At 43.1% G+C, this 15,181-nt stretch overlaps 1 protein-coding gene across 2 annotated transcripts in view; it reads left to right on the top strand.

Moving 5' to 3' along the window:
• Positions 1 to 2,018: 2,018 nt before the first annotated feature.
• Positions 2,019 to 15,181, top strand: part of FUT10 (fucosyltransferase 10) — a 56,522-nt gene continuing 43,359 nt past the window's right edge. Inside the window, exon 1 of one of the 2 annotated variants that reach the window (XM_069742367.1) lies at positions 2,019 to 2,155. The gene's annotated coding sequence lies outside the window, so the exon portion shown is untranslated. Of the gene's footprint in view, positions 2,304 to 15,181 lie in introns of both variants that reach the window. The other variant, XM_069742358.1, reaches the window with a different exon arrangement.

The following is a 15,181-nucleotide window of genomic DNA, read 5'->3' as shown; positions in this document are numbered from 1 at the left end:
ATGCAAGTCATATCGAAGAAGTTTTACCACTATCATGAAGTACAATATGTCACGAGAAAACAGTGTCAGAATCACCAGGATCCGTTGAAGCGTTTCAGAGTTATGACCTCATAAAGTGACAGTGGTCAGAATTGTAAAAATTGGCCCTGTCACTTAGGTGAAAACAGGCTTTGGGGTGAAGGGGTTAAAGCAAAACTATGTGTGATGCAGATGCTTCACCCTTGGGCTATAGGATATTTATTTTATTAGACGTCAGTTGTCAGAATCAGAGTCACTTGCTAAAGTAACTTGTCAGTTGTCAGACTGAGGTATCAGACTTCTGTATAAGAATCATGTATCAGAGTCAGGTATCAGAGTCAGGTATCAGAGTCAGGCATTGGACTAAGGTATCAGACAGAGTATTTCTGATGTCTAACTTTAATATTTGATCATGTCCTAAAATGGACACTGAATGCCTGGGTCATCTGAGATCACTGATTCCCAGTGGAGCAAACTTTTATATGGCAGAGCTACTTTCCATCTTCAGAGTCACTGGACAAGTCTCTCTCCTGTAGAGTGTAAGCTTTTCTGGTTAACGGGGTCCCCTCTTTATTATTCCTGTAGAGTGCAGGATCTTATTGTAAGCAGGGTCCTCACTCTCATGATTTCTCCTGTAGAGTATAAGATCTTATGGTTGTTGGAGTACTTTCTCGCCTATAGAGTGTAAACTCGTGTGGTCAGTGGGGTTATTTCTCTCTTTCACTATTATAAAGTGGAAGCTCTTATGATCAGTTGTGTCCTCGCTCTCTTATCTCACCGACAACAAATTAGAAGCTTTCCTGTATTTAGAGTTAAATGAATTTATTTGCAGCAAACCTAATATTCTGGCAATTTGAATTTCAAAAAATTGTCTCATCTCTAATCGGTTGTGAATAAAATGTACAAGACCAAATACATTTTCCTTTCTTATTAATGTCAATGTTTCTGTAGAAATCAGATGACTTGAAGTGAGTTTCATATAATATACAAAAAAGAATAGTGCACGCTGTGATTTATTTATTTTGTATGCGGACATCTGAGGCTGCTTTCACACTAGCGTCGTACGACGCACGTCGCAATGCGTCGTTTTGGTGAAAAAATGCATCCTGCAAAGTTGGCTGCAGGATGCGTTTTTTCCCCATATACTAACATTAGCGACGCATTGCCACACGTCGCAACCGTCATGGGACGGTTGCGTTGTGTTGTGGCGGACCGCCGGAACAAAAAACAACATGTACTGTTTTTTTGTGCGTCGTGTCCGCCATTTCCGACCGCGCATGCGCGGCTGGACCTCCGCCCCCTCTTCCCCGCAACTCACAATGGGGCAGCGGATGCGTTGTAATAATGCATCCGCTGCCCCGCTGTGCTGCGTTGTCACACGATGCGTCGGTACCTCGGCCCAACACACTGCGACGGGCCGACGCCGACGCTAGTGTGAAAGTAGCCTAAGAGAGCCGTATTCACCCGAAAATACAGTTATATGAACACAGCCTCACAAGGCTACTTAGTACAAACATGTTAATTATTATTATTATTATACATTTTTATAGCGCCATTTGTTCCATGGCGCTTTACATGTGAACGGGGCAAATATAGACAAGTACAATAAACATGAGTAAAACAAGGCACACACAAGTACAGGAGGCAAGAGGAACTGTTGGAATTGAAATAATTTTTCCCAAATCTTGTTAAGTTGAACTTTCACTTGATGCTTATAAAAGGATCTTTACCACAATAACATTTACAAGTCCCTTTCTTCCTCATCAGAAATGCTGCAAGTTCTGCTTTTCTCCCTTTCTCTCTTTCAAAGCTCCTACTTACTGCTTTCCAGAGCACAAGAAGTAAACTGAAAACTCTGGGTATGATCCACTGTAATAGGACGCAGCCATTGAAAGGAAAGTCTACAGAGCTGTAACTACAGCCAGAGAGAATCCATGGCAGGTTTTCTTCCAGCCTGATGTCATTGTATTCCCAGATGCTGTGACTTCATCTAGCAAGCTGTGAGCTGGATTCCTGTGAGTGAATGGGGCTCAAGGCATGAACATACTAGTCTCCAGCCTGGGAGAGAAGGCTTCTTGCCAGAGTTTACAGCTTGCTGAGCTGGACCATGGAGGAAGTAGAGGCTGCAGGAAGGCTGGTTAGTAATGGAAGCATGCCTGCTCTTGTCATCCCCTTCACTCTCTGGATTTACTGTCACTCCAGTTCTGCTGCGGTGGTTGTCACTTATTATTGATGTATGATTTTGGATGTCAGACCGGTATATTGCTTCATGTTTACGTCACGAGGTAGAGTTTACAAATGATGATGTCTCAATGTGTCCATGTTACAGAGATCTGCTGCACACATCTGCGATTGCAAGGTTCAGGACCGCGTAATAGTTAAGAACGTGTTGGAATTGAATGAGTTCACCTATTATATTTCTGATAAAAGTGACTTTTGGTGAAACATATAGGGACGTAATTATCAATGCTATTATGTCACTTTTCTGGTGGCATCTCATTGAACATGCTCAGACTAAGTAACAAATTCATCAAGCCCCATGTATCTTTTCCTTTCAATAATTTCCTGTAAAACAGAATTTGTTAATGTAGCCTAGATTATATCCATAAGGCCTCATAAAGATGTCTGGATTTCATGCACATTACTAGCTTGACTTTCACAGAACATTTATGTACCCCCTATAGTCTATGTTTACATGTCCATGTTTTTTACTAATCGAGTGGTCTGCAAAAAAGAAATCACACATGTAAGTCTGTGGGTCTGTGAAAATCACAGACAGCACACAGATTGCATACATGTACCAACCATGCGCTGTCTGTTTTTTAAAATTGTAATGTGTACGAGAAGCTTTGCAATTTGATTATTTTTAGCGTAATATGAGAAAATTACTAATGGGAAGAAGCATATGTCACCAAAATCTGATCCAAAATATTGATGAAAATTTTTTTGGAGACGAGAAAATTTGGTGGTCTGAATAAGGCCTTAGTAAATATAGGAAGGGAAATTAAGGCACATTAGAAGTACTGTACTTTACGTCACAAGACGTAACACCTTCCAGCATTCCATGCAAAAGGTTGCATAGTTGACATGAACGTGTGTTAAATACTTTGGCAATACTCATAAATTTTTCATGTATCTCATACTAATTCTGATGGGTAGCCTGGATTTGGATATATGCAAATCAACTAATTTGTTATGAAAATATCTGCAATAATTTATGGTGCAGAAGGCTTGGTCTCAGTAAGTTTGGCCACTCCATCATCAAGTGTTAGAGCAGGTGCAGACAACTGTACCTTCCCCATCCGAGAAAATCGGTCTGATAAATGTTAATCACACTCTGATTACACTTTGATCAGAGTTTGATCCAAATAAATAAATCTACTTTTCTGCCATGTCTTCATGAGTAGTGTTTACAAAATCAACTTCCAAAAATAAGGAGAGTATCAAATAAGGGACGTGGTCGTGGTTATGCTGGCATAGCTACTGATGGTGGTGATGTCGCTGATGCAGGGAGTAGTTGTACCCACTATTTGCACAGTTCCAATACCTTCCTCTGATGCACGCAGGCGACAGGACGCTCTCTGTCCTTTTGTAGGCCCGATTACTGCTGCACGAAGGTTAAGACCACAAGATGTTGAAAAGATGTTAGATTGGATGGCTAAGTGTGGCTCCAGTTGTTTCACACTATCTACCACCCAGTCCAGTGCAGAAAGGGCACTATTGGCACCTGAGGACTATGGTCATCTAGCTTCCACCTCACCCCTTTGCAAATCAGCCATGTAGGCTGACCTCCAAGTCATGCAGCAATCCCTTCTGCTTTTTGATGATTCTGCTGGCTGAGGTTTGGTGGCCCATCCACCTGCCCCTGCTTCAGAAAAGGAAGAGAATGAGTGCACTGATGCCCAACCACTTGTTAGGTTGGTTGGGGAGTACGTGGGAGGGCTAGGCACATAGTCAGTGGACCTCTGCACCGCATCTTAAATGATGACGAAACTCAACTGCCAACTGCAGCGTCTTTATGCACTGTGTAGACTGGCAAGGAAGGTAGGGTTAAGCAGTCGATGGATAATGATGCGGGAATGATGATGTCCTAGAACCCCAAATGGAACAGATGACATCTTAGTAACATGCACAATTTGGAAGAAGAGGAGATGGCCATGCTGCAACTAAAACACAGCAAAAGAAGGAGCAGGGTGCAAAGGCACTGCGGGAAGCCCTTAGCCAGTACATCGGCTGCTACTGGCAACATTGCTGCACCTATAAGCACACCAAGGACAGCTCAAAAAAGGTCCCTGGCGTGGAATTTCCTCAGGGAATGTGTTGCTGACAAGCGACAGGTGGTTTGCACTTGACCCTGTATGATGTTGTATCTGAATTTCAAGCATGAGGTGCAGTGGAGTACACCCCTTAAAAACCATGACAGATCTGAGCCTCCTCCTGTTCCCTCTTCTGTTGCAGTTTTAGTCTCTTCCTCCCACTCATGATCAACATGGCCACCTGCCTCCCCACATTTAGAGGATGTGACAGCACCTCCACCACCATCACGAGTGTCACCGTGCATCTCGATACCATCCCATGGAAGAGTTCAGCTTACCATTACCCAAATCCTTGAGATAAAGAGGAGATACCAACCTAGCCACCCACGAGCCGTGGTCCTGAATAACAGCATTCCAAAATTACTGGCTTTTGAAATGCTGCCATTCCGGCTGGTGAAGTCAGTCTTTTTAAAAACAATATATATATATATCGGTGGCTGTCCCACAGTTCAGTGGCAAGGTCAAGGACATTACATCTCCCTAACTGCCCACTGGATAAATGCAGTGATGGCTAGGGCATAGGTGGAAGGTGTTCTACCTCATGTCCTACCTACCACCACCTAGTATTGCTAGATATTTATCTGTCCAGGTTTCCTCCTCCTCCTACTCTTCTTCCTCCACCGCGTCCTCATTTAGTCTCAGGAAGACCTTCACCACCAACTTAAGCACAGCCAGGGGGAAATTATAGCAAGCTGTTCTTAAACTTTTCTGCTTGGGGGACAAATAATACAAGGTGGAGGAGTTGTGCACTGGGATCAAACAGCAGACAGATGACTGGTTGCTGCAGGTGAACCTCTTGCCCAGCCGTGTGGTGTGCAATGACGGGCAATCTCATAGCATAATCTCATAGTAGCTCTTGGCCTAGCCGGTTTGATGCACATCCCTTGCCTTATGCATGTGCTAAACTTGGTGGTGCAGAGCTTCCTAAAAAGCTATCCACACAAGTCAGAGCTGCTATTGAAAGTGCGGGCAGTGTGTGCACACTTTTGGTGTTCTTACCCAGCCACTCACCTGTCTGTGCTGCAGCATCACTTCTGTCTTCCCGCTCACTGGCTGATATGTGACGTACTAACAAGGTGGAACTCCACCTTGCATATGCTGGAGAGACTGTGCGAGCAGCAGCAGGGAATAGTGGAGTTTTAGCTGCAGCACACATGGGTGAGATGCACTGCAGAACAACACCACTTCACGACCAATGAGTAGGCCTCCATGCGGGATGTGTATGCAGTTTGCGCTGCTTTGAATATTCCACCAATATGACCAATATGGCCATCATCAGCATTACTATACCACTTATACTGTATGTCTGCTGAAAAACATTTCAGGCCATGATGGATGAGGTGATGACACAGGAGGAAGAGATGCAGAAGGAGGAGCACAGCTAATTTACATAGTTATCAGGCCTCTCGTCCACACATAGCTCGGGGGATGGATTACTGTCCCAACGTTGGCCAGGTACCCAACTGTACAGACAGGGGACAGTTTGGGAGGGTGATGATGGTGATGAAGAGGTGAAGGAGGAGGAACAACCATTTTCACAGCAGGATGGTACTCAGATCAGCTCATAGGCATCACTGGAGCGTGGATAGTGAGCATACAGAATACCCAGATGATATACCTCCCATCGAAGACAGCTTGTCGTTGTCTTTGGGCAGCCTGACACACATGAACCAATACATGCTGCAGTGCCTGTGGAATAACCCACAGAGTTGTCCATATTGTTACCAGTGCAGATTATTGGGTGTCCAGCCTGATGGATCCCTACTTCAAAGACAACATACCATCATTACTTCCGGTCCTTAGTAACATAGTAACATAGTTATTAAGATTGAAGGAAGACTTTAATACACTCTAGTTCAACCCATAGCCTAAACTAATATGCCCTAACATGTTGATCCAGAGGAAGGCAAAAAAAACCATGTGGCAAAGAGTAAGCTCCATATTGGGGAAAAAAATTCCTTCCCGACTCCACATAGGGCAATCAACGCCCTATCAAGGAACCCGCGTCTGTTGTTATGCCTAAACCTTCTTTCCTCCAGACGTAGAAGATGCCCCCTTGTCCCTGTCTCAGTTCTATGATTAAAAAGATCATCAGAAAGGTCTTTGTACTGTCTCCTCATATACTTATACATTAAGATAAGATCACCCCTTAGCCTTCGTTTTTCCAAACTAAATAGCCCCAAGTGTAATAACCTATCTTGGTATTGCAGACCCCCAAGTCCTCTAGTAACCTTGGTCGCTCTTCTCTGCACCCGCTCCAGTTCAGCTATGTCTTTCTTATACACTGGAGACCAGAACTGTACACAGTATTCTAAGTTTGGTCGAACTAAAGACTTGCATAGAGGAAAAATTATGTTTTCCTCATGAGCATCTATGCCTCTTTTAATGCATCCCATTATTTTATTTGCCTTTGTAACAGCTGCCTGACACTGGCCACTAAATGTCAGTTTGTCATCCACCCATACAACCATACCCATACATCTTCAAATCGTCCTGCAAAAAATAAGCCCTCATACAGCTCTATTAAAAAAAGTAAAAAAGTTACAGCTCTCAGTATATGGCTATAAAAAAACTCAATCAACTTGATGAGGGACTGCAAAATACGTGACTACAAGCACACTCTGGAAGAAAAACTACTAACTAGGGTTGAGCGACCTTTACTTTTATAGAATTGGGTCGGGTTTCACGAAACCCGACTTTTTCAAAAGTCGGGTCGAGTGAAATCGGCCGATCCTATAAAAAGGTCGGGGTCGGCCGAAACTCGAAACCCAATGCAGTGCATTGGGTTTCCAATGGTTCCCAGGCTCTGAAGGAGAGGAAACTCTCCTTCAGGCCCTGGGATCCATATTTAAGTGTAAAATAAAGAATTAAAATAAAAAATATCGCTATACTTACCCTCTGACGCGCCCTGGTACTAACCGGGAACCTTCCTTCCTTCGAATCAGCGCTTCCAGGACCTTGCGGTGACGTCGCGGTGACGTCGCGGTGACGTCGCGGTGACGTCGCGGCTTGTGATTGGTCGCGCGAGCGGTCACATGGGTGGCCGCGCGACCAATCACAAGCCGCGACGTCACCGCAAGGTCCTGGAAGTGCTGATTCGAAGGAAGGAAGGTTCCCGGTTAGTACCAGGGCGCGTCAGAGGGTAAGTATAGCGATATTTTTTATTTTAATTCTTTATTTTACATTAAATATGGATTCCGATACCGATTTCCGATATTGCAAACATATCGGAAATCGGGATCGGAATTCCGATACCACATTCAGAAGATCGCCGACTTCATGGCCGCGCCCACACAGGGGTCGGGTCGGGTTTCATGAAACCCGACTTTGCCAAAAGTCGGCGACTTCTGAAAGTGGCCGACCCGTTTCGCTCAACCCTACTACTAACAACTTTCCCACCTGACAGTACGGGCTCAGTGGAACAGCAAAGCGTAGAAGTGAGTCACCAATGCAAATGGGACACCACTAGCACCTCAGAAGGCAGAGTTGGCATGGCCGAAATGTGGAAAAACTTTATAAGCACGCCACAACATCCGGCACCAGCATCTGATACAGTCCGTATTAGAAGGAGAAAGCATTACAATAACATGGTCCACAAGTCTCCACGTACTAACAGATGGGTCTGCCCCATTTAACTTTTCCAAATTGGACACATGGCCCGAGCTTGCTTTTTATGCTTTGGAGGTGCTGGCCTGCCCTGCAGCAAGTGTACTGTTGAAAAGTATGTTTAGCACGGCGGAGGTGGTCATCACAGACAGGTGAATATGCCTGTCCACATCCAATGTGGGTAACCTAGCATTTCTTAAAATGAACCAGGTGTAGATCCCAAATGGCTTGCCATGACTTTGGATGACCAGACAACTACAACAGCCGCACCCAGCCTGTGTTCAACTCTATTTGCCATTTGTTTCATTTGGGGGCCTACTTCACAAATAAAAAACACAAAAAAAAACTGTATCATAAGGAGGAGCAAAGAGTTAATTATACCATTTAGAGTGCAAAAAGTTTTTTTTATTGACTTCAAAATCACATATACAGTGGGGAAAAAAAGAATCAGTCAGCCACCAATTGTGCAAGTTCTCCCACTTAAAAAAGATGAGAGAGGCCTGTAATTGACATCATAGGTAGACCAGAACTATGAAAGTCAAAATGAGAAAACAAACCCAGAAAATCACCTTGTCTGATTTGGCAAGATTAATTTTGCAAATTATGGTGGAAAATAAGCATTTGGTCATCTACAAATATGCAAGATTTCTGGCTCTAACAGACCTGTAACTTCTTTAAGAAGCTCCTCTGTCCTCCACTCATTACCTGTAGTAATGGCACCTGTTTGAACTTATCAGCTTATGTGGGAAAAATTTGGAAACATGCTCTGTGGGTGCAATTTTAAATGAACTGCTGGTAGCAAGCCCCGCTGCAGACTGCCAGCTGTATCCAAGATGATACTACAAGCTTTTCATTGGCAGAATTTGAAACATATGCTACTGGAGCAGACATTTTAGAGGTGTGGGAGTACTGTGCCCCATGCTCTTTGGGTGAAATTTGTAAGCTGCTTCTAAGGGGATACTCTGCTCCATGGTCTGTGGGCAAAATTTGTAACTTGCTTCTTTGTGGGTACTCTGCCCCATGGTCTGTGGGTGAAATTTGTAAGCTGCTTCTTAGGGGGTACTCTGCCCCATTGTCTGTGAGTGAACTTTTTTAGCTGCTTCTTGGAGGATACTCTGCCCCATGGTCTGTGGGTGAAAATTATAAGCTGCTACTTAGGGAATACTCTTCCCCATGGTCTGTGGGTGAAATTTGTAAGCTACTTCTTAGGGGGTACTCATCCCTTTGTCTGTGGGTGAAATTTATAAGCTGCTTCTTAGGGGATAATCTGCCTTTTATTTACATATACTATTGCTTTTACTCATTTACTTGCAACAGGGTATATGTTTATTTTGTTTCTGCCTTGGGTTTTGTCTATAGACATTGTATATACAGAGCCTGGTGTAGGCGGGGATAGCTTCCTCAGCTCTGCTGCTTTGCTAAATCTAAAGTCTCTGATTGGGTCAAAACTGCTACACCCAGTAAACTAAGTTTTTTTTGTTGTATTCAAGGTCTCTTTCCCTACATTATGCTGCACTCAGATGATGTAGCAGAAACCTGCTGACAAATTCCCTTTAATAATTTCTACTCTTAATTGCAGCAGTAGGAAACTCACATTTGTGGTTACTGTGTAGTCACATGGACAAGTAAAAACAGACATTGGGTATGTGCACAGTATGTCTTTTAAACTCAGGCTAACGCAACAAGTTTTTCAAGCAGAAGACACTCCGGGACACTGGGGTGGAAATTTTAGTTACCTGCAAAGCATCTTTTGTGTCCTTTTTTGATCGTTACTGAGCATTTTTCCTGACGTTTTGGATACCATGGTTTCCCATGGCTTTTCTGAAGTCTTTTTTTACTATACTGTTCCTGGAATTTTTATCTCTCCATTTAATAGTAAAGTAACCTCTAGTGTTTTTATAAGCAATACTGATGGCAAAACGCTTAAAAAAAATGTCTGGTCATCTTACAAGCTTTCTCATTGACCAGTACTGTAAATTACAGGGTGTATTATGTGGAAAACATGACAAAAATGGACATGTTACTTTTTTTAACCCCTTTACCCCCAAGGGTGGTTTGCACGTTAATGACTGGGCCAATTTTTACAATTCTGACCACTGTCCGTTTATGAGGTTATAACTCTGGAACGCTTCAACGGATCCCAGAGAATCTGACATTGTTTTCTCGTGACATATTGTACTTCATGACAATGGTAAAAATTCTTTGATAGTACCTGCGTTTATTTGTGAAAAAAACGGAAATTTGGCGAAAATTATGAAAATTTCGCAATTTTCCAAACTTGAATTTTTATGCAATTAAATCACAGAGATATGACACACAAAATACTTAATAAGTAACATTTCCCACATGTGTACTTTACATCAGCACAATTTTGGAACCAAAATTTTTTTTTGTTAGGGAGTTATAAGGGTGAAAAGTTGACCAGCAATTTCTCATTTCTACAACACCATTTTTTTTTAGGGACCACATCTCATTTGAAGTCATTTTGAGGGGTCTATATGATAGAAAATACCCAAGTGTGACACCATTCTAAAAACTACACCCATCAAGGTGCTCAAAACCACATTCAAGAAGTTTATTAACACGTCTGGTGCTTCACTGGAATTTTTTGAATGTTTAAATAAAAATGAACATTTAACTTTTTTTCACAAAAAAATTAATTCAGCTCCAATTTGTTTTATTTTACCAAGGGTAACAGGAGAAAATGGACCCCAAACATTGTTGTACAATTTGTCCTGAGTACGCCAATACCCCACATGTGGGGGTAAACCACTGTTTGGGCGCATGGCACAGCTCGGAAGAGAAGGAGCGCCATTTGACTTTTCAATGCAAAATTGACTGGAATTGAGATGGGACGCCATGTTTCGTTTGGAGAGCCCCTGATGTGCCTAAACATTGAAACCCCCCACAAGTGACACCATTTTGGAAAGTAGACCCCCTAAGGAACTTATCTAGAGGTGTAGTGAGCACTTTGACCCACCAAGTGCTTCACAGAAGTTTATAATGCAGAACCGTAAAAATAAAAAATCATATTTTTTCACAAAAATTATCTTTTCGCCCCCAATTTTTTATTTTCCCAAAAGTAAGAGAAGAAATTGGACCCCAAAAGTTGTTGTACAATTTGTCCTGAGTACGCTGATACCCCATATGTGGGGGTAAAACCACTGTTTGGGCGGATGGGAGAGCTCGGAAGGGAAGGAGCGCCGTTTGACTTTTCAATGCAAAATTGACAGGAATTGAGATGGGACGCCATGTTGCATTTGGAGAGCCACTGATGTGCCTAAACATTGAAACCCCCCACAAGTGACACCATTTTGGAAAGTAGACCCCCTATGGAACTTATCTAGAGGTGTGGTGAGTACTTTGACCCACCAAGTGCTTCACAGAAGTTTATAATGCAGAACCATAAAAATAAAAAATCATATTTTTTCACAAAAATTATCTTTTCTCCCCCAATTTTTTTATTTTCCCAAGGGTAAGAGAAGAAATTGGACCCCAAAAGTTGTTGTACAATTTGTCCTGAGTACGCTGATACCCCATATGTGGGGGTAAACAACTGTTTGGGCGGATGGGAGAGCTCGGAATGGAAGGAGCGCCGTTTGACTTTTCAATGCAAAATTGACAGGAATTGAGATGAGACGCCATGTTGCGTTTGCAGAGCCCCTAATGTATCTAAATAGTAGAAACCCCTCACAAGTGACACCATTTTGGAAAGTAGACCCCCTAAGGAACTTATCTAGATGTGTGGTGAGCGCTTTGACCCACCAAGGGCTTCACAGAAGTTTATAATGGAGAGACGTAAAAATAAAACAAAATTTTTTTCCCACAAAAATTATTTTTTAGCCCCCAGTTTTGTATTTTCCCAAGGGTAACAGGAGAAATTGGACCCCAAAATTTGTTGTCCAATTTGTCCTGAGTGCGCTGATACCCCATATGTGGGGGAAAACCACTGTTTGGGCGCATGGGAGGGCTCGGAAGGGAAGGAGTGCCATTTGAATGCAGACTTAGATGGAATGGTCTGCAGGTGTCACATTGCGTTTGCAGAGCCCCTAATGTACCTAAACAGTAGAAACCCCCCACAAGTGACACCATTTTGGAAAGTAGACCCCCTAAGGAACTTATCTAGATGTGTGGTGAGCGCTTTGACCCACCAAGGGCTTCACAGAAGTTTATAATGGAGAGACGTAAAAATAAAACAAAAATTTTTTCCCACAAAAATTATTTTTTAGCCCCCAGTTTTGTATTTTCCCAAGGGTAACAGGAGAAATTGGACCCCAAAATTTGTTGTCCAATTTGTCCTGAGTGCGCTGATACCCCATATGTGGGGGAAAACCACTGTTTGGGTGCATGGGAGGGCTCGGAAGGGAAGGAGTGCCATTTGAATGCAGACTTAGATGGAATGGTCTGCAGGTGTCACATTGCGTTTGCAGAGCCCCTAATGTACCTAAACAGTAGAAACCCCCAACAAGTGACACCATTTTGGAAACTAGACCCCCTAAGGAACTCATCTAGATGTGTTGTGAGAGCTTTGAACCCCCAAGTGTTTCACTACAGTTTGTAACGCAGAGCCGTGAAAATTAAAAAAAAAAATTTTCCCCCCAAAATTATTTTTTGGCCCCCAGTTTTGTATTTTCCCGAGGGTAGGAGGAGAAATTCGACCCCAAAAGTTGTTGTCCAATTTGTCCTGAGTACGCTGATACCCCATATGTTGGGGGGAACCACTGTTTGGGCGCATGGGAGGGCTCGGAAGGGAAGGAGTGCCATTTGGAATGCAGACTTAGATGGAATGGTCTGCAGGCGTCACATTGCGTTTGCAGAACCCCTAATGTACCTAAACAGTAGAAACACCCCACAAGTGACCCCATATTGGAAACTAGACCCCCCAGGGAACTTATCTAGATGTGTTGTGAGAACTTTGAACCCCCAAGTGTTTCACTACAGTTTATAACGCAGAGCCGTAAAAATAAAAAATCTTTTTTTTTCCCACACAAATTATTTTTTAGCCCCCAGTTTTGTATTTTCCCAAGGGTAACAGGAGAAATTTGACCCCAACAGTTGTTGTCCTATTTGTCCTGAGTACGCTGATACTCCATATGTTGGGGTAAACCCCTGTTTGGGCACACGGGAGAGCTCGGAAGGGAAGAAGCACTGTTTTACTTTTTCAACGCAGAATTGGCTGGAATTGAGATCGGACGCCATGTCGCGTTTGGAGAGCCCCTGATGTGCCTAAACAGTGGAAACCCCCAATTATAACTGAAACCCTAATCCAAACACACCCCTAACCCTAATTCCAACGGTAACCCTAACCACACCTCTAACCCTGACACACCCCTAACCCTAATCCCAACCCTATTCCCAACTGTAAATGTAATCTAAACCCTAACTGTAACTTTAGCCCCAACCCAAACTCTAGCCCTAACCCTAGCCCTAACCCTAACCCTAGCCCTAACCCTAACCCTAGCCCTAACCCTAGCCCTAACCCTAGCCCTAGCCCTAACCCTAACCCTAGCCCTAACCCTAGCCCTAACCCTAGCCCTAGCCCTAACCCTAGCCCTAACCCTAACCCTAGCCCTAACCCTAACCCTAGCCCTAACCATAGCCCTAGCCCTAATGGGAAAATGGAAATAAATACTTTTTTTTAATTTTTCCCTAACTAATGGGGTGATGAAGGGGGGTTTGATTTACTTTTATAGTGGGGTTTTTTAGCGGATTTTTATGATTGGCAGCCGTCACACACTGAAAGACGCTTTTTATTGCAAAAAATATTTTTTGCATTACCACATTTTGAGAGCTATAATTTTTCCATATTTTGGTCCACAGAGTCATGTGAGGTCTTGTTTTTTGCGGGACGAGTTGTTGTTTTTATTGGTAACATTTTCGGGCACGTGACATTTTTTGATCGCTTTTTATTCCGATTTTTGTGAGGCAGAATGACCAAAAACCAGCTATTCATGAATTTCTTTTGGGGAGGCGTTTATACCGTTCCGCGTTTGGTAAAATTGATAAAGCAGTTTTATTCTCCGGGTCAGTACGATTACAGCGACACCTCATTTATATCATTTTTTTATGTTTTGGCGCTTTTATAGGATAAAAACTATTTTATAGAAAAAATAATTATTTTTGCATCACTTTATTCTCAGGACTATAACATTTTTATTTTTTTGCTGATGATGCTGTATGGTGGCTCGTTTTTTGCAGGACAAGATGACGCTTTCAGAGGTACCATGGTTATTTATATCTGTCTTTTTGATCGCGTGTTATTCCACTTTTTGTTCGGCGGTATGATAGTAAAGCGTTGTTTTTTGCCTCGTTTTTTTTTTTTTCTTACGGTGTTTACTGAAGGGGTTAACTAGTGGGCCAGTTTATAGGTCGGGCCGCTAGGGACGTGGCGATACTAAATATATGTACTTTTATTGTTTTTTTTTAATTTATTTAGATAAAGAAATGTATTTATGGGAATATTTTTTTTTTTTTTTCATTATTTAGGAATATTTTTTTTTATTTTTTTTTACACATTTGGAAAAATTTTTTTTTACTTTTTTACTTTGTCCCAGGGGGGGACATCACAGATCGGTGATCTGACAGTGTGCACAGCACTCTGTCAGATCACTGATCTCACTTAGAGCAGTGCAGTGCTCTGAGCAGGCTCTGTGAAGCCACCTCCCTCCCTGCAGGACCCGGATCCGCGGCCATCTTGGATCCGGGTCTGGAGCAGGCAGGGAGGGAGGTAAGACCCTCGCAGCAATGCGATCACATCGCGTTGCTGCGAGGGGCTCAGGGAAGCCCGAAGGGAGCCCCCTCACTGCGCGATGCTTCTCTGCACCCCCGGCACATCGCGATCATCTTTGATCACGGTGTGCCAGGGGTTAATGTGCCGGGGGCGGTCCGTGACCGCTCCTGGCACATAGTGCCGGATGTCAGCTGCGATAGACATACTATCCCGTCCATGATCATAGGGGCCCACCCCACCTCGACGGGATAGTACGTCCGATGTCAGAAAGGGGTTAAGCACTTGCAGCTTTTAGAAACCTGAAGTGGCTAAACATTTATGCCCAGCAAGTTGTTTTGATACAGAAATGCATATGTTTATTTTGATTTTTTCTATAGTTTTTTTCAGGAAATTTCTGCAGTGGAATCCACCTGAAAACGATGTGATATACATATACCCTAGCTAAAGGTTTGCCCCCAATAATACATTCAAGGTGGAAATGGGGTTTTTATGTACAGTGGGGGGAAAAAGT

The sequence above is a fragment of the Ranitomeya imitator genome, chromosome 1 (genome assembly GCF_032444005.1).
Source record: "Ranitomeya imitator isolate aRanImi1 chromosome 1, aRanImi1.pri, whole genome shotgun sequence".
NCBI lineage: Eukaryota > Metazoa > Chordata > Amphibia > Anura > Dendrobatidae > Ranitomeya > Ranitomeya imitator.
This window is presented reverse-complemented; position numbering and strand designations above follow the sequence as displayed.